The 23,359-nt window shown below is 45.7% G+C and overlaps 1 long non-coding RNA gene across 1 annotated transcript in view; it reads right to left on the reverse strand.

Moving 5' to 3' along the window:
* The window catches only part of LOC134943454 (uncharacterized), a 59,283-nt gene extending 48,391 nt beyond the window's left edge, over positions 1-10,892 (reverse strand). The window contains exon 1 of the long non-coding RNA XR_010181547.1: positions 10,817-10,892. This is a non-coding gene — a long non-coding RNA (uncharacterized LOC134943454). The remainder of the gene's footprint in view (positions 1-10,816) is intronic.
* Between the last annotated feature and the right edge of the window lie 12,467 nt (positions 10,893-23,359).

A 23,359-nucleotide genomic window follows, 5' to 3' on the forward strand; every position in this document is an offset into this window, starting at 1 on the left:
TGTAAGTCCAGTGGTACTGCTGTATAATACCAGTGATACTGCAGTATAATTCCAGTCCAGTTGTACTGCCGTATAAATCCAATGGTACTGCCGTATAATTCCAGTGATACTGCGGTATAATTCCAGTGGTACTGGTGTATAACTCCAGTGATACTGCTGTATAAATCCAGTCCAGTGGTACTGCCGTATAATTCCAGCGATACTTCCGTATATGTCCAGTGGTACTGCCGTATATGTCCAGTCCAGTGGTACTGTCGTATAAGTTCAGTGGTACTGCCGTATAATTCCAGTGACACTGCCGTATATGTCCAGTGGTACTGGTGTATAAGTCCAGTGATACTGCTGTATAAATCCAGTACAGTGGTACTGCCGTATAAGTCCAGTGGTACTGCCGTATAATTCCAGTGATACTGCCGTATATATGTCCAGTGGTACTGCCGTATAAATCCAGTGATACTGCTGTATATGTCCAGTGGTACTGCCATATAATTCCAGTGAAACTGCCGTATATGTCCAGTGGTACTGCCGAATAAATCCAGTTGTACTGGTGTGTAAGTATAATACCAGTGATACTGCAGTATAATTCCAGTCCAGTGGTACTGCCGTATAAGGCCAATGGTACTGCCGTATAATTCCAGTGATACTGCCGTATAATTCCAGTGGTACTGGTGTATAACTCCAGTGATACTGCTGTATAAATCCAGTCCAGTGGTACTGCCGTATAAGTCTAGTGGAACTGCCGTATAATTCCAGTGATACTGCGGCATATGTCCAGTGGTACTGCCATATATTTCCAGTGATACTGCCGTATATGTCCAGTGGTACTGCCATATAATTCCAGTGATACTGCCGTATATGTCCAGTGATACTGCCGTATAAATCCAGTGGTACAGCCGTATAATTCCAGTGATACTTCCGTATATGTCCAGTGGTACTGCCGTATATGTCCAGTCCAGTGGTACTGCCGTATAAATTCAGTGGTACTGCCATATAATTCCAGTGATACTGCCGCATATGTCCAGTGGTACTGCCATATAATTCCAGTGATACTGCCGTATATGTCCAGTGGTGGTACTGCCATATAAATCCAGTGGTTCTGCCGTATAATTCCAGTGATACTGCAGTATAATTCAAGTGATACTGCCATATAAATCCAGTCCAGTGGTACTGCTGTATAAGTCCAGTGGTACTGCCATATAAATCCAGTGGTACTGCCGTATAATTCCAGTGAAACTGCCGTATATGTCCAGTGGTACTGCCGAATAAATCCAGTTGTACTGGCGTATAAATCCAGTGGTACTGCTGTATAATACCAGTGATACTGCAGTATAATTCCAGTCCAGTGGTACTGCCGTATAAATCCAGTGGTACTGCCATATAATTCCAGTGATACTGCCGTATAATTCCAGTGGTACTGGTGTATAAGTCCAATGATACTGCTGTATAAATCCAGTCCAGTGGTACTGCCGTATAAGTCCAGTGGTACTGCCGTATAATTCCAGTGATACTGCCGCATATGTCCAGTGTTACTGCCATATATTTCCAGTGATACTGCCTTATATGTCCAGTGGTACTGCCATATAATTCCAGTGATACTGCCGTATATGTCCAGTGGTACTGCCTTATAATTCCAGTGATACTGCCGTATATGTCCAGTGGTACTGCCATATAATTCCAGTGATACTGCCGTATATGTCCAGTGGTACTGCCGTATAAATCCAGTGGTACAGCCATATAATTCCAGTGATACTTCCGTATATGTCCAGTGGTACTGCCGTATATGTCCAGTCCAGTGGTACTGCCGTATAAGTTCAGTGGTACTGCCGTATAATTCCAGTGATACTGCCGTATATGTCCAGTGGTACTGCCATATAATTCCAGTGATACTGCTGTATATGTCCAGTGGTGGTACTGCCATATAAATCCAGTGGTTCTGCCGTATAATTCCAGTGATACTGCAGTATAATTCAAGTGATACTGCCACATAAATTAGAGATGAGCGGGTTCGGTTTCTCTGAATCCGAACCCGCCAGAACTTCATGTTTTTTTTCACGGGTCCGAGCGACTCGGATCTTCCCGCCTTGCTCGGTTAACCCGAGCGCGCCCGAACGTCATCATGACGCTGTCGGATTCTCGCGAGGCTCGGATTCTATCGCGAGACTCGGATTCTATATAAGGAGCCGCGCGTCGCCGCCATTTTCACACGTGCATTGAGATTGATAGGGAGAGGACGTGGCTGGCTTCCTCTCCGTTTAGAATTAGAATAGATTAGAGAGACACTTGATTTACTAATTTTGGGGAGCATTAGGAGTACTCAGTAGTGTACAGTGCAGAGTTTTGCTGATAGTGACCAGTGACCACCACTTTTATTTATAATCCGTTCTCTGCCTGAAAAAAGCGATACACAGCACACAGTGACTCAGTCACATACCATATCTGTGTGCACTGCTCAGGCTCAGGCCAGTGTGCTGCATCATCTATATATATTATATATCTGTCTGACTGCTCAGCTCACACAGCTTATAATTGTGGGGGAGACTGGGGAGCACTACTGCAGTGCCAGTTATAGGTTATAGCAGGAGCCAGGAGTACATAATATTATATTAAAATTAAACAGTGCACACTTTTGCTGCAGGAGTGCCACTGCCAGTGTGACTAGTGACCAGTGACCTGACCACCAGTATATAATATTAGTAGTATACTATCTCTTTATCAACCAGTCTATATTAGCAGCAGACACAGTACAGTGCGGTAGTTCACGGCTGTGGCTACCTCTGTGTCGGCACTCGGCAGCCCGTCCATAATTGTATATACCAGTGACCTAACCGTGGTTTTTTTTTCTTTCTTTATACATACATACTAGTTACGAGTATACTATCTCTTTATCAACCAGTCTATATATTAGCAGCAGACACAGTACAGTGCGGTAGTTCACGGCTGTGGCTACCTCTGTGTCGGCACTCGGCAGCCCGTCCATAATTGTATATACCACCTAACCGTGGTTTTTTTTTCTTTCTTTATACATACATACTAGTTACGAGTATACTATCTCTTTATCAACCAGTCTATATATTAGCAGCAGACACAGTACAGTGCGGTAGTTCACGGCTGTGGCTACCTCTGTGTCGGCACTCGGCAGCCCGTCCATAATTGTATATACCACCTAACCGTGGTTTTTTTTTCTTTCTTTATACATACATACTAGTTACGAGTATACTATCTCTTTATCAACCAGTCTATATATTAGCAGCAGACACAGTACAGTGCGGTAGTTCACGGCTGTGGCTACCTCTGTGTCGGCACTCGGCAGCCCGTCCATAATTGTATATACCACCTAACCGTGGTTTTTTTTTTCTTTCTTTATACATACATACTAGTTACGAGTATACTATCTCTTTATCAACCAGTCTATATATTAGCAGCAGACACAGTACAGTGCGGTAGTTCACGGCTGTGGCTACCTCTGTGTCGGCACTCGGCAGCCCGTCCATAATTGTATATACCACCTAACCGTGGTTTTTTTTTCTTTCTTTATACATACATACTAGTTACGAGTATACTATCTCTTTATCAACCAGTCTATATATTAGCAGCAGACACAGTACAGTGCGGTAGTTCACGGCTGTGGCTACCTCTGTGTCGGCACTCGGCAGCCCGTCCATAATTGTATATACCACCTAACCGTGGTTTTTTTTTCTTTCTTTATACATACATACTAGTTACGAGTATACTATCTCTTTATCAACCAGTCTATATATTAGCAGCAGACACAGTACAGTGCGGTAGTTCACGGCTGTGGCTACCTCTGTGTCGGCACTCGGCAGCCCGTCCATAATTGTATACTAGTATCCAATCCATCCATCTCCATTGTTTACCTGAGGTGCCTTTTAGTTGTGCCTATTAAAATATGGAGAACAAAAATGTTGAGGTTCCAAAATTAGGGAAAGATCAAGATCCACTTCCACCTCGTGCTGAAGCTGCTGCCACTAGTCATGGCCGAGACGATGAAATGCCAGCAACGTCGTCTGCCAAGGCCGATGCCCAATGGCATAGTACAGAGCATGTCAAAACCAAAACACCAAATATCAGTAAAAAAAGGACTCCAAAACCTAAAATAAAATTGTCGGAGGAGAAGCGTAAACTTGCCAATATGCCATTTACCACACGGAGTGGCAAGGAACGGCTGAGGCCCTGGCCTATGTTCATGGCTAGTGGTTCAGCTTCACATGAGGATGGAAGCACTCATCCTCTCGCTAGAAAAAAGAAAAGACTTAAGCTGGCAAAAGCACAGCAAAGAACTGTGCGTTCTTCGAAATCACAAATCCCCAAGGAGAGTCCAATTGTGTCGGTTGCGATGCCTGACCTTCCTCTTTTTTCTTTCATTTTTCTTTGCGTCATGTGCTGTTTGGGGAGTATTTTTTTGAAGGGCCATCCTGCCTGACACTGCAGTGCCACTCCTAGATGGGCCCGGTGTTTGTGTCGGCCACTAGGGTCGCTAATCTTACTCACACAGCTACCTCATTGCGCCTCTTTTTTTCTTTGCGTCATGTGCTGTTTGGGGAGGGTTTTTTGGAAGGGACATCCTGCGTGACACTGCAGTGCCACTCCTAGATGGGCCCGGTGTTTGTGTCGGCCACTAGGGTCGCTTATCTTACTCACACAGCGACCTCGGTGCAAATTTTAGGACTAAAAATAATATTGTGAGGTGTGAGGTATTCAGAATAGACTGAAAATGAGTGTAAATTATGGTTTTTGAGGTTAATAATACTTTGGGATCAAAATGACCCCCAAATTCTATGATTTAAGCTGTTTTTTAGTGTTTTTGGAAAAAAACACCCGAATCCAAAACACACCCGAATCCGACAAAAAAAATTCGGTGAGGTTTTGCCAAAACGCGTTCGAACCCAAAACACGGCCGCGGAACCGAACCCAAAACCAAAACACAAAACCCGAAAAATTTCAGGCGCTCATCTCTAACATAAATCCAATCCAGTGGTACTGCTGTATAAATCCAGTGGTACTGCCGTATAAATCCAGTGGTACTGCCGTATAATTCCAGTGAAACTGCCGTATATGTCCAGTGGTACTGCTGAATAAATCCAGTTGTACTGGCGTATAAGTCCAGTGGTACTGCTGTATAATTCCAGTGATACTGCAGTATAATTCCAGTCCAGTGGTACTGCTGTATAATTCCAGTGATAATGCCGTATAATTCCAGTGGTACTGGTGTATAAATCCAGTGATACTGCTGTATAAATCCAGTCCAGTGGTACTGCCGTATAAGCCCAGTGGTACTGCTGTATAATTCCAGTGATACTGCCTCATATGTCCAGTGGTACTGCCATATATTTCCAGTGATACTACCGTATATGTCCAGTGGTACTGCTGTATAATTCCAGTGGTACTGCCGTATAATTCCAGTGGTACTGCAGTATAATTCCAGTGGTACTGTCCTGTGCTGTATATTATTAAATCCATTTAAAGAGGTTACTAATATTTAATCCAAATATTTTTTACAGGGTTTGCCCTGTGTGGTGTAGGGATACGCTCTCCTGTGCTGCATATTGTGTTATATAACTCCAGAAAAATAATGGAGAACAAAAATTTGGAGAATAAAATAGGGAAAGATCAAGAACCACTTCCTCCTAGTGCTGAAGTTGCTTCCACTAGTCATGACATAGATGATGAAATGCGAAGGCCGATGCCCAATGTGATAGTAGAGGGCATGTAAAATCAAAAAAGCCAAAGTTCAGTAAAAAGACCCAAAAAAATGAATTTAAATGGGCTGAGGAGAAACGTAAACTTGCCAATATGCCATTTATGACACGGAGTGACAAGGAATGGCTAAGGCCCTGGCCTATGTTCATGACTAGTGGTTCAGCTTCACATGACGATGGAAGCCCTCATCCTCCCCCTAAAAAAATTATAAGAGTTATGCTGGCAAAACCACAGCAAAGAACTGTGCATTCTAAGATAGTATCACAAATTCCCAAGGAGAGTCCAAGTGTGTCAGCGGTTGCGATGCCTGACCTTCCCAACACTGGACGGGAAAAGGTGGCTCTTTCCACCATTTGCACGCCCTTTGCAAGTGCTGGAAGGAGCACCCACCGTCCAGTTTCTGATATTCAAATTGAAGACGTCACTGTTGAAGTACACCAGGATGAGAATATGGGTGTTGCTGGCGCTGAGGAGGAAGTTGACGATGAGGATACTGATGGTGACGTAGTTTGCTTCATTCAGGCACCGGGGGAGACAGTTGTTGTCCATAGGATGAATAAGCCCATTGTGATGCCTGGGCAAAATACCAAAAAGCCACCTCTTCGGTGTGGAATTATTTCTCCACAAATCCGGACAACAGTTGTCATGTCAATCCGTGTGTTGCCTCTGTCAATCCGTAATAAGTATGGGTAAGGAAGTTAACCACCTGGGAACATCCTCCCTTATACGTTACCTGATGCGCATTCATCAGAAGTCAGTGTCAAGTTCTGAAACTTTGGGTAAGAGCATAAGCAGTCCACTGACACCTAAATCCCTTCTTCCTCTTGTACCCAAGCTCCTGCAAGCCACACCACCAACTCCCTCAACGTCAACTTCTTCCTCAGTCAGGAACGTCAGTAGTCCTGCAGGCCATGTCACTGGCAAGACTGATGAGTCCTCTCCTAACCGGGATTCCTCCGGAGGATCCTTGAGTGGTACGCCTACTGCTGCTGCCGCTGCTGTTGTTGCTGCTGGGTGTCTATCATCATCCCAGAGGGGAAGTCGGAAGACCACTTGTACTACTTCAAGTAAGCAATTGACTGTCCAACAGTCCTTTGCGAGGAAGATGAAATATGACAGCAGTCATCCTGTTGTAAAGCGGATAACTGAAGCCTTGACAGCTATGTTGGTGTTAGACGTGCGTCTGGTATCCGCCATTAGTTCAGTGGGACTTAGAGAAATGATGGAGGTAGTGTGTCCCCAGTGCCAAATCTCATCTAGATTCCACTTCACTAGGCAGACGATACCGAGAATGTACAGACGTCAGAAAAATGTCCTCAGTGTCCTAAAATATGCAGTTGTACCCACTATCCACTTTATCACAGACATGTGGACAACTGGAACAGGGCAGAGAGCCTACTGGGTAGATGTATTGCCTCCCGCTGTATTGCCTCCCGCAGCAACAACAGCAATGGCACCAGTAACAGCATCTCACATCCGCCAACTCATTCCTAGGCAGGCTATGCTATGTATCACCGCTTTCCGTAAGAGGCACAGCGCTGACAACCTTTTACGGAAACTGAGGGACATCATCGCAGAATGACTTACCCCAATTAGACTCTCCTGGGGATTTGTGATATCGAACAACGCCACCAATATTGTGCGTGCATTACATCTGGGCGAATTCCAGCATGTCCCATGTTTTGCACATACAATTAATTTGGTGGTGCAGAATTTTTTGAAAAATGACAGGGGCGTGCAGGAGATGCTGTCAGTGGCCCAAAAAATTGAGGCTCCTTTCATATTCAGCCACCGCGTGCCAAAGACTGGAGCGCCAGCAAACACTCCTGAACCTGCCCTGCCATCAACTGAAGCAAGAGGTGGTAACGAGGTGGAATTCAACACTCTATATGCTTCAGAGGATGGAGGAGCAGCAAAAGGCCATTCAAGCCTATACATTCACCTATGATATAGGCAAAGGAGGGGGAATGCACCTGACTCAAGCGCAGTGGAGAATGATTTCCGTCTTGTGCAAGGATTTCCAACCCTTCAAACTTGCCACACGTGAAATCAGTTCAGACACTGCCAACTTGAGTCAGGTCATTCACCTCATCAGGCTTTTGCAGAAGCAGCTGGAGAAATTGAAGGAGGAGCTAAGACGAAGCCATTCAGCAAAGTATGTGGGACTTGTGGATGGAGCCCTTCATTCGCTTTGCCAGGATTCAAGGGTGGTCAATCTTTTGAAATCAGAGCACTACATGCTGGCCACCGTGCTCGATCCTAGGTTTAAAGCCTACGTTGTATCTCTCTTTCCGGCAGACAAGTCTGCAGAGGTTCAAAGACCTGCTGGTGAGAAAATTGTCAACTCAAGCGGAATGTGACCCGTCAACCGCTCCTCCTTGATTTTCTCCCACAACTGGGGCTGCGAGGAAAAGGCTAAAATTTCCTAGCCCACCCGCTGGTGGTGATGCAGGGCAGTCAGAAGTGAGTGCTGACATCTGGTCCGAACTGAAGGACCTGCCAACGATTACTGACATGTCTACTGTCACTGAATATGATTCTGTTACCATTAAAAGAATGGTGGACGATTATATGAGTGACAGCATCCAATTAGGAAGTCCGTACATATACTGGCAGAAAAAAAGAGGCAATTTGGATGCCCTTGCACAAACTGGCTTTATTTTACCTAAGTTGCCCCCCCCCCCCCTTCCAGTGTTTACTCCGAAAGTGTTTAGTGCAGCCGGTAGCCTTGTCAGCGATCGACGTAGGGGGGTACTTCCACAAAATGTGGAGAAAATTATGTTCATCCAAAATTCCTCCAGGAAGACCTTTACCAGCAATTGCCTCCAGAAAGTACACAGGGACCTGTGATGGTGGATTCCAGTGGGGACGAATTAATACTCTGTGAGGAGGAGGATGTACAGCCTGCAAGGGTTGAGGAATCGGAGGATGAGGTTGACATCTTGCTTCTGTATAGCCAGTTTGTGCAAGGAGAGAGTGATTGCTTCTTTTTTGGTGGGGACCCAAACAAACCAGTCATTTCAGCCACAGTCGTGTGGCAGACCCTGTCGCTGAAATGATTGGTTTGTTAAAGTGTGCATGTCCTGTTTATACAACATAAGGGTGGGTGGGAGTGCCCAAGGACAATTCCATCTTGCACCTCTTTTTCTTCTTTGCATCATGTGCTGTTTGGGGACTAGTTTTTCATCCTGTCTGACACTGCCGTACAACTCCAGGGGTACTGCCGTATAAGTCCAGTCTAGTGGTGCTGTTTTGTGATGCAGCAGTCCAGTGGTGGTGTCTTGTGCAGCCATAAGTCCAGTGGTGGTGTCCTGTGTTGTTTATTTTTTACTCCAAATAAAAGGCTTATATACATTACTTATATTATTATCCAATTTTTTTTTACCGGGTTTGCCCTGTGTGGTGTAGGGGTACGCTCGCCTGTGCTGCATATTATTATAATAGATCCAAATAAAAGGGTTGTTATTATTATCCAAATTAATTTTACAGGCTTTGCTGTGTGCGTGTGTGTGTGTGTGTGTGTGTGTGTGTGTGTGTGTGTGTGTGTGTGTGTGTGGTTTAGGGGTATGCTCTCCTGTGCCACCAATATTGTGCGTGTATTACATTGGGGAAAATCCAGCACGTCACAAGTTGTTTGTGCTGTACACTTGTGTCGCTTAGCTTTGTCATACAGCTACCTCATTGCACCTCTTTTTCTTCTTTACATGATGTGCTGTTTGGGGCCCAGTTTATGTAAGTGCCATCCTGTCTGACACTGCAGTGCCACTCCTAGATGGTCCAGGTGTTTGTGCCGCACACTTGTGTCTCTTAGCTTAGTCACCCAGCTACCTCATTGCACCTCTTTTTCTTATTTGCATCATGTGCTGTTTGGGGCCTATTTTTTAAATCTGCCATCCTGTCTGCCTACACTGCCACTCCTAGATGGGCCAGTGGTTTGTGCTGCACACTTGTGTCGCTTAGCTTAGTCATCCAGCTACCTCGGTGCAACCTTTTGGCCTAAAAACAATATTGTGAGGTGTGAGGTGTTCAGAATAGACTGGAAATTAATGTTATTGAGGTTAATAATACCGTAGGATCAAAATTACCCCCAAATTCTGTGATTTTAGCTGTTTTTATGTTATTTTCAAAAATCATGCAGATCCAAAACCAAAACACGAAAGGGTGGTTTTGGCAAAACCAATCCAGATCCAAAACACGAGCATGGAACCAGAACCAAAACACAAAACACAAAAAAAGTGCACGCCACACATCTCTAATTTTAAGTTGAGCAAAAGGTTGTGGAATACATGGATTTGATAATGATAATTTGATAGATTTGGAGATAATAAAAGACTGTGCCTCGATTAAAGATAGAAAAGTGATTTTTATGGGAGGGGAGGCACTTTTTCACTTTCACAAGGGCACCCATTCAACTAGTTACAGTACTGCGAACCTTAGCACCACTTCAGATGGTATTAATTGTGACCGTAAAGCCATGCTCTTACCCATAATACCAACTGTGACAAAATAAGCATGAGATTACAAAAGAGCACATCTGTACCCTTTCGCATTGGTTGTAGTTTACTCTTTCTTTTCTTTTTTACAATCAAATGTAGTCATTCCAGCCGAGTAGTACTATAATACATAGGCCCTCATTCCGAGTTGATCGCTCGCTAACTGTTTTTAGCAGCCGTGCAAACGCACAGTCGCCGCCCACGGGGGAGTGTATTTTCACTTTGCAAGTGTGCGAACGCCTGTGCAGCCGAGCTCTGTAAAAACATTTTGTGCAGTTTCAGAGTAGGTCTGAATTTACTCAGCCCTTGCGATCACTTCAGTCTTTTTGGTGCCGGAATTGACGTCACACACCCGCCTTCCAAACGCCCGGACATGCCTGCGTTTTCCCTACCACTCCCAGAAAACGGTCAGTTGACAGCCATAAACGCCCTCTTTCTGTCAATCTTCTTGCGATCGGCTGTGCATATGGATTCTTCGTTAAATCCATAGCTCAGCAACGATCCGCATTGTATCCGTACGACGCGCGTGTGCATTGCGGTGCATAAAACTGGCAGCGTGCGATCAACTCGGAATGACCCCCCATAGTAAATAATACACAACTCACATGATAGTGTAAAGCTGTGAATTTTCAAAGTCAGAATCTGGCGCCACTCTGTTTACAACCTCATGGCAGATGAAGGCCCTGAAATAAAGAATGGTGACATCCACAGAAGAATGTTCTTGTACAGTGACTGTAATTTGGACATTGCCGCTGTTGAATGATTACATGGTTACAGAAGTTAAGACCTAATTGAATAGAAAATACTGCAATACCTCTGATTCCATTATGGACACATCAGAGCCACAGACAAGTTGAGGAGTAGTGAAGAATGTGTGAGATGGCAGCACTCCCAGTATAGTAAAAGTGTATTATTGCCACATAAATAAGTCATTGCTCCATGGCACAATTTTCAAAATGTTGTTTTGTTCTCATTATGTTTTTGTGGTTATTGTTATTGATGTCGGGTTCTCCATTAGGAATATTCATTTGTTGCTCCCGATATACAGATATGTGATATACTGTAGACAACTAAAAAATGATCTTAGTTTTATCTGCTGACACACACGCGCACGCAGGGGGGGTTTCCGAGTACCTAGAAACACCCCCCCCCCCAGCCCGCCGATCTATCAGATCAGCTGTCTGATGTTTACTGAATTGTAAACAGTGCAGCCTGTGCGGCTGCCGGCAGCTGCCTCCTGCTCGGCCACGGAGACACATGCTGGCTGATGGATCAATCATGTGAATGTGGGGGCGGGAGCTAGCTGCAGAGGCAGAGTGCAGCTCCTCCCAGGCAAACCCCATGTGACTTCAGGACAGAGCTGAAGGGACGGGAGACACTCCAGTGACAATCCTCTGCACTGCAGCTGAGCAGCTGGGTGCTGGGGGTTTTAGTTATTATGGTGTCTTGGTGTAGTAGTATTGATGTTTGGGGGGGATGTATGCTATGTGTGTATGATATGTGTGTACAGTATGCTGTTTGTGTATATGCTGTGTGTGTGTGTGTGTGTGTGTGTGTGTGTGTGTGTGTGTGTGTGTGTGTGTGTGTATGCTATGAGTGTTTGTGTGTCTGTATATGCTATGTGTGTTTGTGTGTATATGGTGTGTATTTGTGTGTATATGCTGTGTGTGTGTGTGTGTGTGTGTGTGTGTGTGTGTGTGTGTGTGTGTGTGTGTTTTTGTGTATCGTGTGTGTATGCTGTTTGTGTATGTGTATATGCTGTGTGTGTGTGTGTGTTTCTGTGTATGATATGTGTGTGTATGCTGTTTGTGTATATGCTTTGTGTGCAGGGCCGGATTAAGCCTTGGGGGCGCCCGGGGCAATTAAGACAGGGGGGCTCCGGTGGAAGGAGGGACAAAATGCTCTCTACCTGGACTTCCTACTTAATATATATGATTGGCGTCGCTTGAACTGAACTATTTAATTGATAAGAAAGGTGTTTCAACACAGGTGATTGTAATCATAAATTAAGAAGGAAGTCCAGGTAGAGAGCATGCTGTCCTTCCTGGAATGGGTCATGGTGGGAGGTGTAGATTGTGTATATTAAATTTAAACCAATGGTGTACTGGGTACTGTTTATAGCTCCACCTTATTGAAAGACAACTATTATATACACTTTTCTTGTAGTGAAACAAAGACAATTTAACCTTAAAATACACGTAGAAAAATAACATTATTTATCTTGTCACACGCAAGAATAGAAGCAGCCTCTGTACTACTTACACACTGGGACAGGACTCAGAAGTACTTTATGTGTGTGTCTCTATCTCTAGACCCAAATGGTTTAGTCGCATAACAGTTTACACAAGACTCAGATACCCAAGCATGGAAGAGGAGAAACTGGGATACCTGTGTCACTTACAGCTCTCTCCACTCTCCTATCTCTCCTCGGGTGTGGTATTGAAAGTCAACAGTAACTAGGTCGACAATGTCTAGGTCGACCACTATTGGTCAACAGTAACTAGGTCGACAGGGTGTCTAGGTCGACAGGGTCTTTAGGTCGACATGTTCTAGGTCGACAGGTCAAAAGGTCGACATGAGTTTTTAATGTTATTTTGGTGTCGTTTTCTTCGTAGAGTGACCGGGAACCCCAATTAGTGCACCGCGTCCCCTCGCATGGCTCGCTACGCTCGCCATGCTTCGGGCATGGTGCCTTCGCTCCGCTACCGCTTCGCTCGGCACAGATTACCGTTCCAATCGTAGTCCACGTGGATCGTTAAGTATGAAAAGGTTCAAAAAAAGAAAAAAATTGTGAAAAACTCATGTTGACCTTTTGACCTGTCAACCTAGAACATGTCGACCTAAAGACCCTGTCGACCTAGACACCCTGTCGACCTAGTTACTGTCGATCAATAGTGGTCGACCTAGACATTGTCGACCTAGTTACTGTCGACTTTCAGTCCGGATCCCCTTTCCTTTGGTCGGAAAGCTCTGTCGGTAGCTCATGAAACATAATACTCCTGAGTCTCTGCCTTCACTGCATACTGTCCTGCTCGCATTCTGCTGCATACTGTCCTGCTGTTAGTTCTGCTGCTGCTTAAGAGGGAAAGCTAGTGATGTCAGTGTGCTTTGGCTGGGGGGCCCCCTGACAAAGGGGGCCCGGGGTACAGTATGCCCTGCATCCCCCCTTAATGTGTGTGTGTGTGTGTGTGTGTGTGTGTGTGTGTGTGTGTCTGTGTATGATATGTATGTGTATGCTATTTGTGTGTATGTATATGCTTTGTGTGTGTATGTGTATATTAGCTGTGTGTGTGTGTTTCTGTGTATTATATGTGTGTGTATGCTGTTTGTGTGTGAATATATGCTTGTGTGTATATGCTGTATGTGTGTTTCTGTTTGTGTGTGTGTTTCTTTGTATATGTGTGTGTATGCTGTTAGTGTGTGTATATGCTGTGTGTGTTTGTGTGCTTTCGTGCATATGCTGTGTATTTGTGTGTGTTTGCATGTATATGCAGTGTGTGTATGCTATGTGCGGAAACCCCCCCATGAAAATCCTGCGTTTGCCCCTGTGACATAAAACTTTTAAAAAATTCTCAGTTCGGCCATCATCCTGTACGTCGGGCGAACTTGGTTTTGAAACTAGCTAAGGCCAAAACGTGTAAATGGTTTGAGGGAAAGGGCACCTCTTTTGCATTACATCATACCATACCAAATTACACCCCTTCTCCCCAAATGAAAAATACAGATTTAAACCTTATTTACAACACAGCAATGGATTATTTGAATAGGAATGATCCAGAAGTCTCATTGGTTTAGTAGAAGAAACAATTACATTTCTCCTGTAGGAGGAGCAGCTAGGAGACCTGGAACTTAGAAGCTCGGAAAAGGAGGGTTAATGAAAAGAAAAGGGAGAAAGGGCTGAGTAACAAGTCTGAAGATACAGGGCCTAATTCAGACCTGTTCGCTCGCTAGGGTTTTTTTGCAGTCCTGCGTTCCCGCCCATAGGGGAGTGTATTTTCGCTTTGCAAGTGTGCGAACGCATGTGTAGCAGAGCTGTACAAACAGATTTTGTGCAGTCTCTGAGTAGCCCAGGACTTACTCAACTGCTGCGATCACTTCAGCCTGGACGGGACTGGAATTGACGTCAGGAACCCCCCCCTGCAAATGCATGGACATGCCTGCGTTTTTCCAACCACTCCCAGAAAACGGTCAGTTGACACTCACAAATGCCTTCTTCCTGTCAATCTCCTTGCGAACGCCCGTGCGAATTGATTCTTTGCACAAACCCATCGCTGAGCGGTGATCCGCTTTGTATCCCTACGACACACCTGCACATTGCGGTGCATATGCATGCGCAGTTTAGACCTGATCGCAGGCTGTACGAAAACGCAGCCTAGCGATCAGATCTGCATTAGGCCCACAGTGTCATAAAGGGCCTAATTCAGAGTTGATCGCAGCAGCAAATTTGTTAGCAGTTGGGCAAAACCATGGGGTCATTCCGACCCGTTCGCTCGCTGCGTTTTCACGCAGCAGAGCGAACGGGTTCCTGCTGCGCATGCACCGGCGCCTTTGTGCGCCTGCGCATGCGGCATGGCCGACGCCCGTGGCAGGACAGAGATCGCCTCTGCCTGATTGACAGGCAGAGGCGATCGATGGGCGGGAGGGGGCAAAACGGCGGCGTTTGGCCGCCGTTTTGTAGGCGCAGTCCGGTCAATGTAGGCGTGGCCGGACCGAACGGGGGGCGGGCCGCAGCAGCTGCGTGACGTCATACGCAGCAGCTGCGGGCCAGGGAGCGATGAGCAGCTCCCGGTCAGCACGCTAAAGCTGCGCTGGCCGGGAGCTACTCCTGAAGTGCAAAGGCATCGCCGCTGTGCGATGCCTTTGCACTTCTGCGAGGGGGGGCCGAACTGACATGCGGGGTGGACTAGACCCGTGCTGGGCGTACCCCCGCATGTCAAGAAAGTTGATCGTAGCTGTGCAAAATTTTGCACAGCTATGATCAACTCGGAATGACCCCCTATGTGCACTGCAGGTGTGGCAGATATAACATTTGTAGAGTTAGATTTTGGTGGGTTATTTTGTTTCTGTGCAAGGTAAATACTGGCTGCTTTATTTTTACACCGCAATTTAAATTTCAGTTTGAACACACTCCACCCAAATCTAACTCTCTCTGCACATGTTATATCTGCCTCCCCTGCAGTGCACATGGGGGGTCATTCCGAGTTGTTCGCTCGTTATTTTTTTGTCGCAACGGAGCGATTAGTCGCTAATGCGCATGCACAATGTCCGCAGTGCGACTGCGCCAAGTAAATTTGCTATGCAGTTAGGTATTTTACTCACGGCATTACGAGGTTTTTTCTTCGTTCTGGTGATCATAATGTGATTGACAGGAAGTGGGTGTTTCTGGGCGGAAACTGGCCGTTTTATGGCTGTGTGCGAAAAAACGCTACCGTTTCTGGGAAAAACGCGGGAGTGGCTGGAGAAACGGAGGAGTGTCTGGCCGAACGCTGGGTGTGTTTGTGACGTCAAACCAGGAACGAAACTGACTGAACTGATCGCAGATGCCGAGTAAGTGTGGAGCTACTCAGAAACTGCTAAGAAGTGTCTATTCGCAATTTTGCTAATCTTTCGTTCGCAATTTTGATAAGCTAAGATTCACTCCCAGTAGGCGGCGGCTTAGCGTGTGCAAAGCTGCTAAAAGCAGCTTGCGAGCGAACAACTCGGAATAAGGGCCATGGTTTTGCCCAACGGCTAAAAAATTTCCTGCTGCGATCAACTTGGAATTACCCTTATGGTTTTGCCCAACTGCTAACAAATTTGCTGCTGCGATCAATTCTGAATTAGGCCCTTTTTGGCCCTCATTCCGAGTTGTTCGCTCGCTAGCTGCTTTTAGCAGCCATGCAAACACTAAGCCGCCACCCTCTGGGAGTGTATCTTAGCTTAGCAGAAGTGCGAACGAAAGGTTCGCAGCGCTGCTACAAAAAAGATTGTGCAGTTTCAGCGTAGCTCGAGACCTACTCCTAGCTTGCGATCACTTCAGACTATTTAGTTCCTGTTTTGACGTCACAAACACGCCCTGCGTTCGCCCAGCCACGCCTACATTTTTCCAGCCACGCCTGTGTTTTTATCTGGCACGCCTGCATTTTTTCACACACTCCCCGAAAACGGTCAGTTACCTCCCAGAAACACCCATTTCCTGTCAATCACTCTGCGGCCAGCAGTGCGACTGAAAATCGTCGCTATAGCTTGTGTAAAACTGCATCGGCTTTTGTGAAAGTACGAAGCGTGTGCGCAGTGCGCCCCATACGCATGCGCAGAATTGCCATTTTTTGGCCTGATCGCTGCGCTACGATCGAAAGCAGCTAGCGATCAACTCAGAATGAGGGCCTAAGTCAGAAGGCACTGCTACTTTTCCTACTGAACAAGTGGAGGAACCCAGCCCACTCAATCAGAAGTCAGGAAGGCTTTAATGTTTATTAAATTGTACCAACTGTCTGTTTTTTTGCTAAAAAAACAATTGAGGTAAATAAGATATATCCATGATCTACTTTATGCAACAGATAAATCAGTCTTTGGTGTGCGGTTGCACTCTAATATAAGCACGAGGCCTAAGGCCTAATGTGTTCAACCACCCGAGGTCTGTATATATCAAATTGCAACCACATACTCAAGAATAGTACATTATCTTACAAAATGGCCCCTGTTGTGACGAAATAGGGTGAAACAGATACAGGATAGGAGGAAGGGAAAAAAGTTCATAATAAGGATTCAGTATTGTATACCAGTGGCCGGGATGCCGGCCGTCAGTATACCGACAGCGGCATCCCGGCCACCAGTGTGCCAGCAGCAGGGCAAGTGCTAGAAAGCCCCTTACGGGCAAGAGCACGCTGCGGGTACCGTGGTTCACTGTGCTCGCCACAGATTGTATTCTCCATCGAATAGACTGTGTCGCCGGTATTCCGGTGTCGGCCTTTCACTGCCTGTCAGGATTCCGGTGCCTGTATTGTGATCGGCGGGATCCCGACTGGCAGTATGTTAACCGCTCCCCCATAATACGCTGTTTCATTTGATTAATTTTTAGTGAATAAACTGGATAACAGTGTAAAGTGAATGAAACAGATGGCATTTTTCTGAATTTGTATGTGCTGCTGTCAGTGAGGCTGTGATGTGCTGCAGTCAATTAGGTAGTGATGTGCTGCTGTCAGTACGGAGGGGTGTGCTGCTGTCAGTGAGGCTGTGATGTGCTGTAGTCAATTAGGTAGTGATGTGCTGCTGTCAGTACGGAGGGGTGTGCTGCTTTCAGTGAGGCGAGGATGTGCTGCGGTCAGTGAGGCAAGGATGTGCTGCTGTCAGTGAGGCAGGGATGTGCTGCTGTCAGTGAGGCAGGGATGTGCTGCTCTTCAGTGAGGTGGGGATATGCTGCTGTCAGTGAGGTGGGGATATGCTGCTGTCAGTGAGGTGGGGATATGCTGCTGTCAGTGAGGCGGGGATGTGCTGCTGTAAGTGAGGTGGGGATGTGCTGCAGTCAGTGAGGCGGGGATGCGCTGCTGTCAGTGAGGCGGTGATGCACTGCTGTCAGTCAGGCGGGGATGTGCTGCTGTCAGTGAGGCAGGGATGTGCTGCTGTCAGTGAGGCAGAGATGTGCTGCTGTCAGTGAGGCGGGGATGTGCTGCTGTCAGTGAGGCGGTGATGTGCTGCTGTCAATAAGTTGGGTATGTGCTGCTGTCAGTGAGGCGGGGATATGCTGCTGTCAGTGAGGCGGTGATGTGCTGCTGTCAGTGAGGCAGTGATGTGCTGCTGTCAGTGAGGCGGTGATGTGCTGCTGTCAGTGAGGCAGGGATGTGCTGCTGTCAGTAAGGTGGTGATGTGCTGCTGTCAGTGAGGCAGTGATGTGCTGCTGTCAGTGAGGCGGTGATATGCTGCTGTCAGTAAGGTGGTGATGTGCTGCTGTCAGTGAGGCAGGGATGTGCTGCTGTCAGTAAGGTGGTGATGTGCTGCTGTCAGTGAGGCAGTGATGTGCTGCTTTCAATTAGGTGATGTGCTGCTGTCAGTGAGGCGGGGATGTGCTGCTGTCAGTGAGGCGGTGATGTGCTGCAGTCAATTAGGTAGTGATGTCGCGGACCGGGTAAATAGATTGTTGGAAGGGGCTAGGAAAGACCCGGCGGTCTTGGTGCACGTTGGCACCAACGGCAAAGTTAGTGGTAGGTGGGATGTCCTTAAGAAAGATTATAGGGACTTAGGCCAAAAACGAAAAAAAAAGGACATCTAAGGTAATTTTCTCCGAAATATTACCAGTGCCACGCGCTAGCCCAGGGAGACAGAGGGAGATTAGGGAGGTAAATATGTGGCTCTGAGACTGGTGTAGGAAAGAGCGGTTTGTGTTCTTGGAACACTGGGTGGACTTCTCAGTCAGGCGCCATCTTTTTTCTCGAGACGGATTGCACCTGAATGAGGAAGGGGCTGCGGTGCTGGGGGGTAGGATGGTTAGTAGGTTGGAGGAACTTTTAAACTAGGAGCCTGGGGGGAGGGTTTAGCTAGAAACTATGGGTCATGCAGCGAGTATAGTAGGGATGGTGGTAGTGAGATAAATGGGGGTGGAGAAGGGGGGAGGGAAAGTGCAGCCGGTAAGGGTATTTACATGGGTTCTATTAAGGGTGTTAAGAAAGGCATTGCTAAAGCATTAAATAATAACAATTATGTGTCATCATTACAGCCTATAGAAAATGTTGTACGGGACTTAAGGGAAAATACTTATGTCAGGGAGGTGATTTTAGATGGGAACATTGGGTTGACCAAAGAGAAAAGTAAGGTGGGCAATACTAAGTACGGTGGGGTTGGAGAGGGAGCGAGAAGGACAGTCTGTATCAGTAACTCTACGGATGCACTAGTTAACCAGGATGGGAAATCTTTAGGAAAACAAACAAATAAAGGAACCGATAAACTAAAATGTATGCTTGCAAACGAAAGAAGTCTAGCAGGTAAAATGGGGGAATTGGACTTGTTAGCATCAAAGGCTGAGTATGACATTATAAGTATTACGGAAACATGGTGGGACGACTCTCACGACTGGGTTGCTAACTTGGAAGGGTATTCTCTTTTTAGGAGGGACAGGGCTAACAAAAGAGGAGGAGGTGTATGTCTTTATGTTAAACCATCACTTAAACCATACCTAAAGGAGGTTATCTATGAGGAGACTGGCGATAATGTGGAGTCACTATGGGTAGAAATCTCAAGTGGGGGAATTGATGCAAAAAAACTTGTCATAGGCACGTGCTACAAACAGCCGGATATTAGCATACATGAGGAAGAACAACTATTGCAGCAAATCAAAATGGCTGCGGGATTGGGGGACATCCTTGTCACTGGGGATTTTAATTACCCGGATATAAACTGGAGTAACGATTCATGTGCTAATGCGAGGGGCAGCAGGTTCTTAAATATGATTAGGGATCACTACTTGTCTCAATTAGTCGAGAACCCAACTAGGGGTAAAACTACCCTGGATCTAGTAATTACTAATAATGTGGACATTATATCAAACACTAAAGTTGGGGAGACTTTGGGTAACAGTGATCACTATATGATCACATTCGACATCAGTTTCAGGAAACATAGCTACAGGGGTTCCATCAAAACTTTTAACTTTAGGAAGGCTAATTTCAGTATGCTTAGATGTGCACTTAACGACATAGAGTGGGAGGTTCTGTTTAATAACAAGAACACTTCGGAAATGTGGGATGTTTTAAAAGGGTTGCTGGATAGCAATATTCATAACTTTATTCCCATGGGCAGTAAACGCAGGAGTATTAAACTCAAACCGACGTGGCTTAACAAGAAGGTTAAGGCAGAAATGGATTAAAAAAAAGCGGCCTTTCAAAGATTTAAGTCTAATGGAAAGGAGGAGTCTTTCAAGTATTACAAGGAGTGTAATAAGAAAAGCAAAAAAGCAATAAGAGCAGCTAAAATGGAAAATGAAAAGCAAATCGCTATAGAGAGTAAAACCAATCCTAAAAAGTTTTTTAAATACATAAACGGTATAAGGTTAAAAAAGGAGAAATTAGGTCCATTAAAAGATAAATTAGGAGGATTGATAAATAATGACGAAATTAAAGCGGAAATACTGAACAAATTATTTTCATCAGTATTCACCGGTGAAGAACTGATGGTGGGAGTAGAGCATAACAATTGTGACAGTAATGATTCATGGTTAGATACTTGTTTAAGCGAAGAAGTAGTCCGGGAGAGACTAAGCAAAATTAAGATTAATAAATCACCTGGTCCTGATGGACTTCACCCGAGGGTTCTTATGGAGCTTAGTTCACAACTAGCACGACCCCTATACTTGATTTTCAATAGTTCAATTAGATCAGGCATGGTACAGAAGGATTGGCGTATAGCTGAGGTAGTGCCATTATTTAAAAAGGGATCCAAAAATCTTCTGGGAAACTACAGACCAGTTAGTTTAACATCTATAGTGGGGAAAATATTGGAAGGAATTCTAAGGGACATCATACATGAGTATCTAAAGTCCGCTAGGATTATTAGCAAGAACCAGCATGGGTTTGTGAGGGACAGGTCATGTCAGACTAACTTAATTAGCTTCTACGAGGAAGTGAGCAATAATCTTGATCAAGGAAAAGCAGTGGATGTGGTCTTCCTAGATTTTGCAAAGGCCTTCGATACAGTTCCTCACAGGAGACTGATGATCAAATTAAAGGAGATTGGCCTAGGTTAAACTATTTGCACATGGATAAGCAGCTGGTTGGATAGCAGGGTACAGCGAGTAGTGGTCAACGGGAAGTCCTCAACCTGGTCCCCAGTAGTCAGCGGAATACCACAAGGGTCCGTACTCGGACCACTACTGTTCAACATATTTATCAATGACCTAGAAATAGGCCTGGAAAGCACAGTGTCACTCTTTGCCGATGATACTAAACTGTGTAAGGTAATTAGTTCAGAATTGGATGTGGAGTCCTTGCAGAATGATCTTTCTAAACTTGAACTCTGGGCGTCTAAATGGAAAATGAGGTTCAATACAGACAAATGCAAGGTTATGCATTTTGGGACTAAAAACAAACTTGCATCCTACATATTAAATGGGGAACGCCTAGGGCAGGCATGTCCAAACTGCGGCCTTCCAGCTGTTGAGAAACTACACATCCCAGCATGCCCTGACACAACTTTAGCATTCTCTGACAGAAAAACAGGGCATGCTGGGATATGTAGTTTCACAACAGCTGGAGGGCCGCAGTTTGGACATGCCTGGCCTAGGGGAAACAGAGTTGGAAAAAGATTTGGGGGTATTCATTAATAATAGGTTTAATAACCGTACACAATGTCAAAACGCAGTAAAGAAGGCAAGTAAGGTGCTAGCGTGCATAAAAAGGGGAATTGAGACAAGGGACTCGGATGTAATCATGGCGCTGTATAAGGCATTGGTACATCCGCACCTGGAATATTGTGTTCGGTTTTGGGCACCATTGTATAAAAAAGACATCAGTGAACTCAAAAGTGTTCAAAGGCGAGCTACTAAATTGATTAAAGGCCTAGAAGGACTGGACTTTAAGGAAAGACTTACTAGGCTGAATATGTATACATTAGAAAAGAGGCGCCTAAGAGGAGATATTATTAATATCTTCAAATATGTAAAGGGACATCACAAAGAGTTATCAGAGGAATTATTTATTAAAAGAACACAGTTTAGGACACGTGGGCACTCGCTGCGACTGGAGGAGAGAAAGTTCCGAACGCAACGGAGGAAAGGGTTCTTCACTGTTAGGGCAATCAGGATGTGGAATTCCCTGCCAGGGAAGGTGGTAATGGCGGACTCTGTAATTGGATTTAAAAAAGGAATGGATAAATTTCTGAATGAAAAAGCTATCCAAGGTTATAATACTTAAAATATCAACGTGGTTAATCCGGAGGTAACATGCGTTATAGTAGCTAACTAGTCATAAAACATTATTTAGCAAGTATGTAGAATCATCACAACTTAAAACAGGTTGAACACGATGGGCAATTTGCCTCTATTCAACCTCAAATACTATGTTACTATGTGCTGCTGTCAGCACAGAGGGGGTGTGCTGCTTTCAGTGAAGCGAGGATGTGCTGCTGTCAGTGAGGCGGGGATGCACTGCTGATAGTGAGGTGGGGATGTGCTGCTGCCAGTGAGGCGGGGATGTGCTGCTGTCAGTGAGGCGGGGATGCACTGCTGATAGTGAGGTGGGGATGTGCTGCTGTCAGTGAGGCGGTGATGTGCTGCTGTCAGTGAGGCAGGGATATGCTGCTGTCAGTGAGGCAGGGATGTGTTGCTGTCAGTGAAGCAGGGATGTGCTGCTGTCAGTGAGGCAGGGATGTGTTGCTGTTAGTGAGGTGGTGATGCACTACTGTCAGTGAGGCAGGGATATGCTGTCAGTGAGGCAAGAATGTGCTGCTGTCAGTGAGGCAGGGATACACTGCTGTCAGTGAGGCAGGGATGTGCTGCTGTGACTGAGGACGAGATGCACTGCTGTCAGTGAGGCATGTGCTGCTGTCAGTGAGGCAGGGATGTACTGTTGTCAATGAGTCAGGGATGTGCTTCTGTCAGTGAGGGATGTGCTGCTGTCAGTGTGGCAGGGATGTACTGCTGTCAATGAGTCAGGGATGTGCTTGAACAGGGCCGTCTTTTTGTATGGGCTCAATGGGCTCTTGCCCAAGGGCCCCAGGAGTATAAGGGCCCTAGGCTGATAGCTGAGGGTCCCCTCTTTCCAGGTGTACCAGATTTTTGAAAATCGGCCCTGGGGAACCGGAGCTATCCAACTTGAAAGCAGTGGTCCCCATCTGAGCCTGATAATTGCTCTTCCCAGCCAGATATCTCAGGTTCTGTCTGACATAGAGTTTTTCTGAGGGTATAATCCAAAAGCTGGGACTCTCCCCTTTTGGTGGACACTGACAGCTTGTCTCTACTATGCACAGAACCAGAGATATCAGCCTTCCAGCAGCTGGTCCCTGCTCCAGCTACACACGCCTAATATGCAATCTTAGATTTTCGTTGGTGAATTGCTCTGGCTCCTGAACTCTGATCCCTAAGTTCCCAGAAACTTCTGAAAGGTGAGGCTCTCTAGTTTTTTTATCCCATTCAAAGCTAAGAAATATATTTTCAGGAACTTGAGATATCTGCAGTCAAGCAA

Source organism: Pseudophryne corroboree, chromosome 7 (assembly GCF_028390025.1).
Source record: "Pseudophryne corroboree isolate aPseCor3 chromosome 7, aPseCor3.hap2, whole genome shotgun sequence".
Lineage (NCBI taxonomy): Eukaryota > Metazoa > Chordata > Amphibia > Anura > Myobatrachidae > Pseudophryne > Pseudophryne corroboree.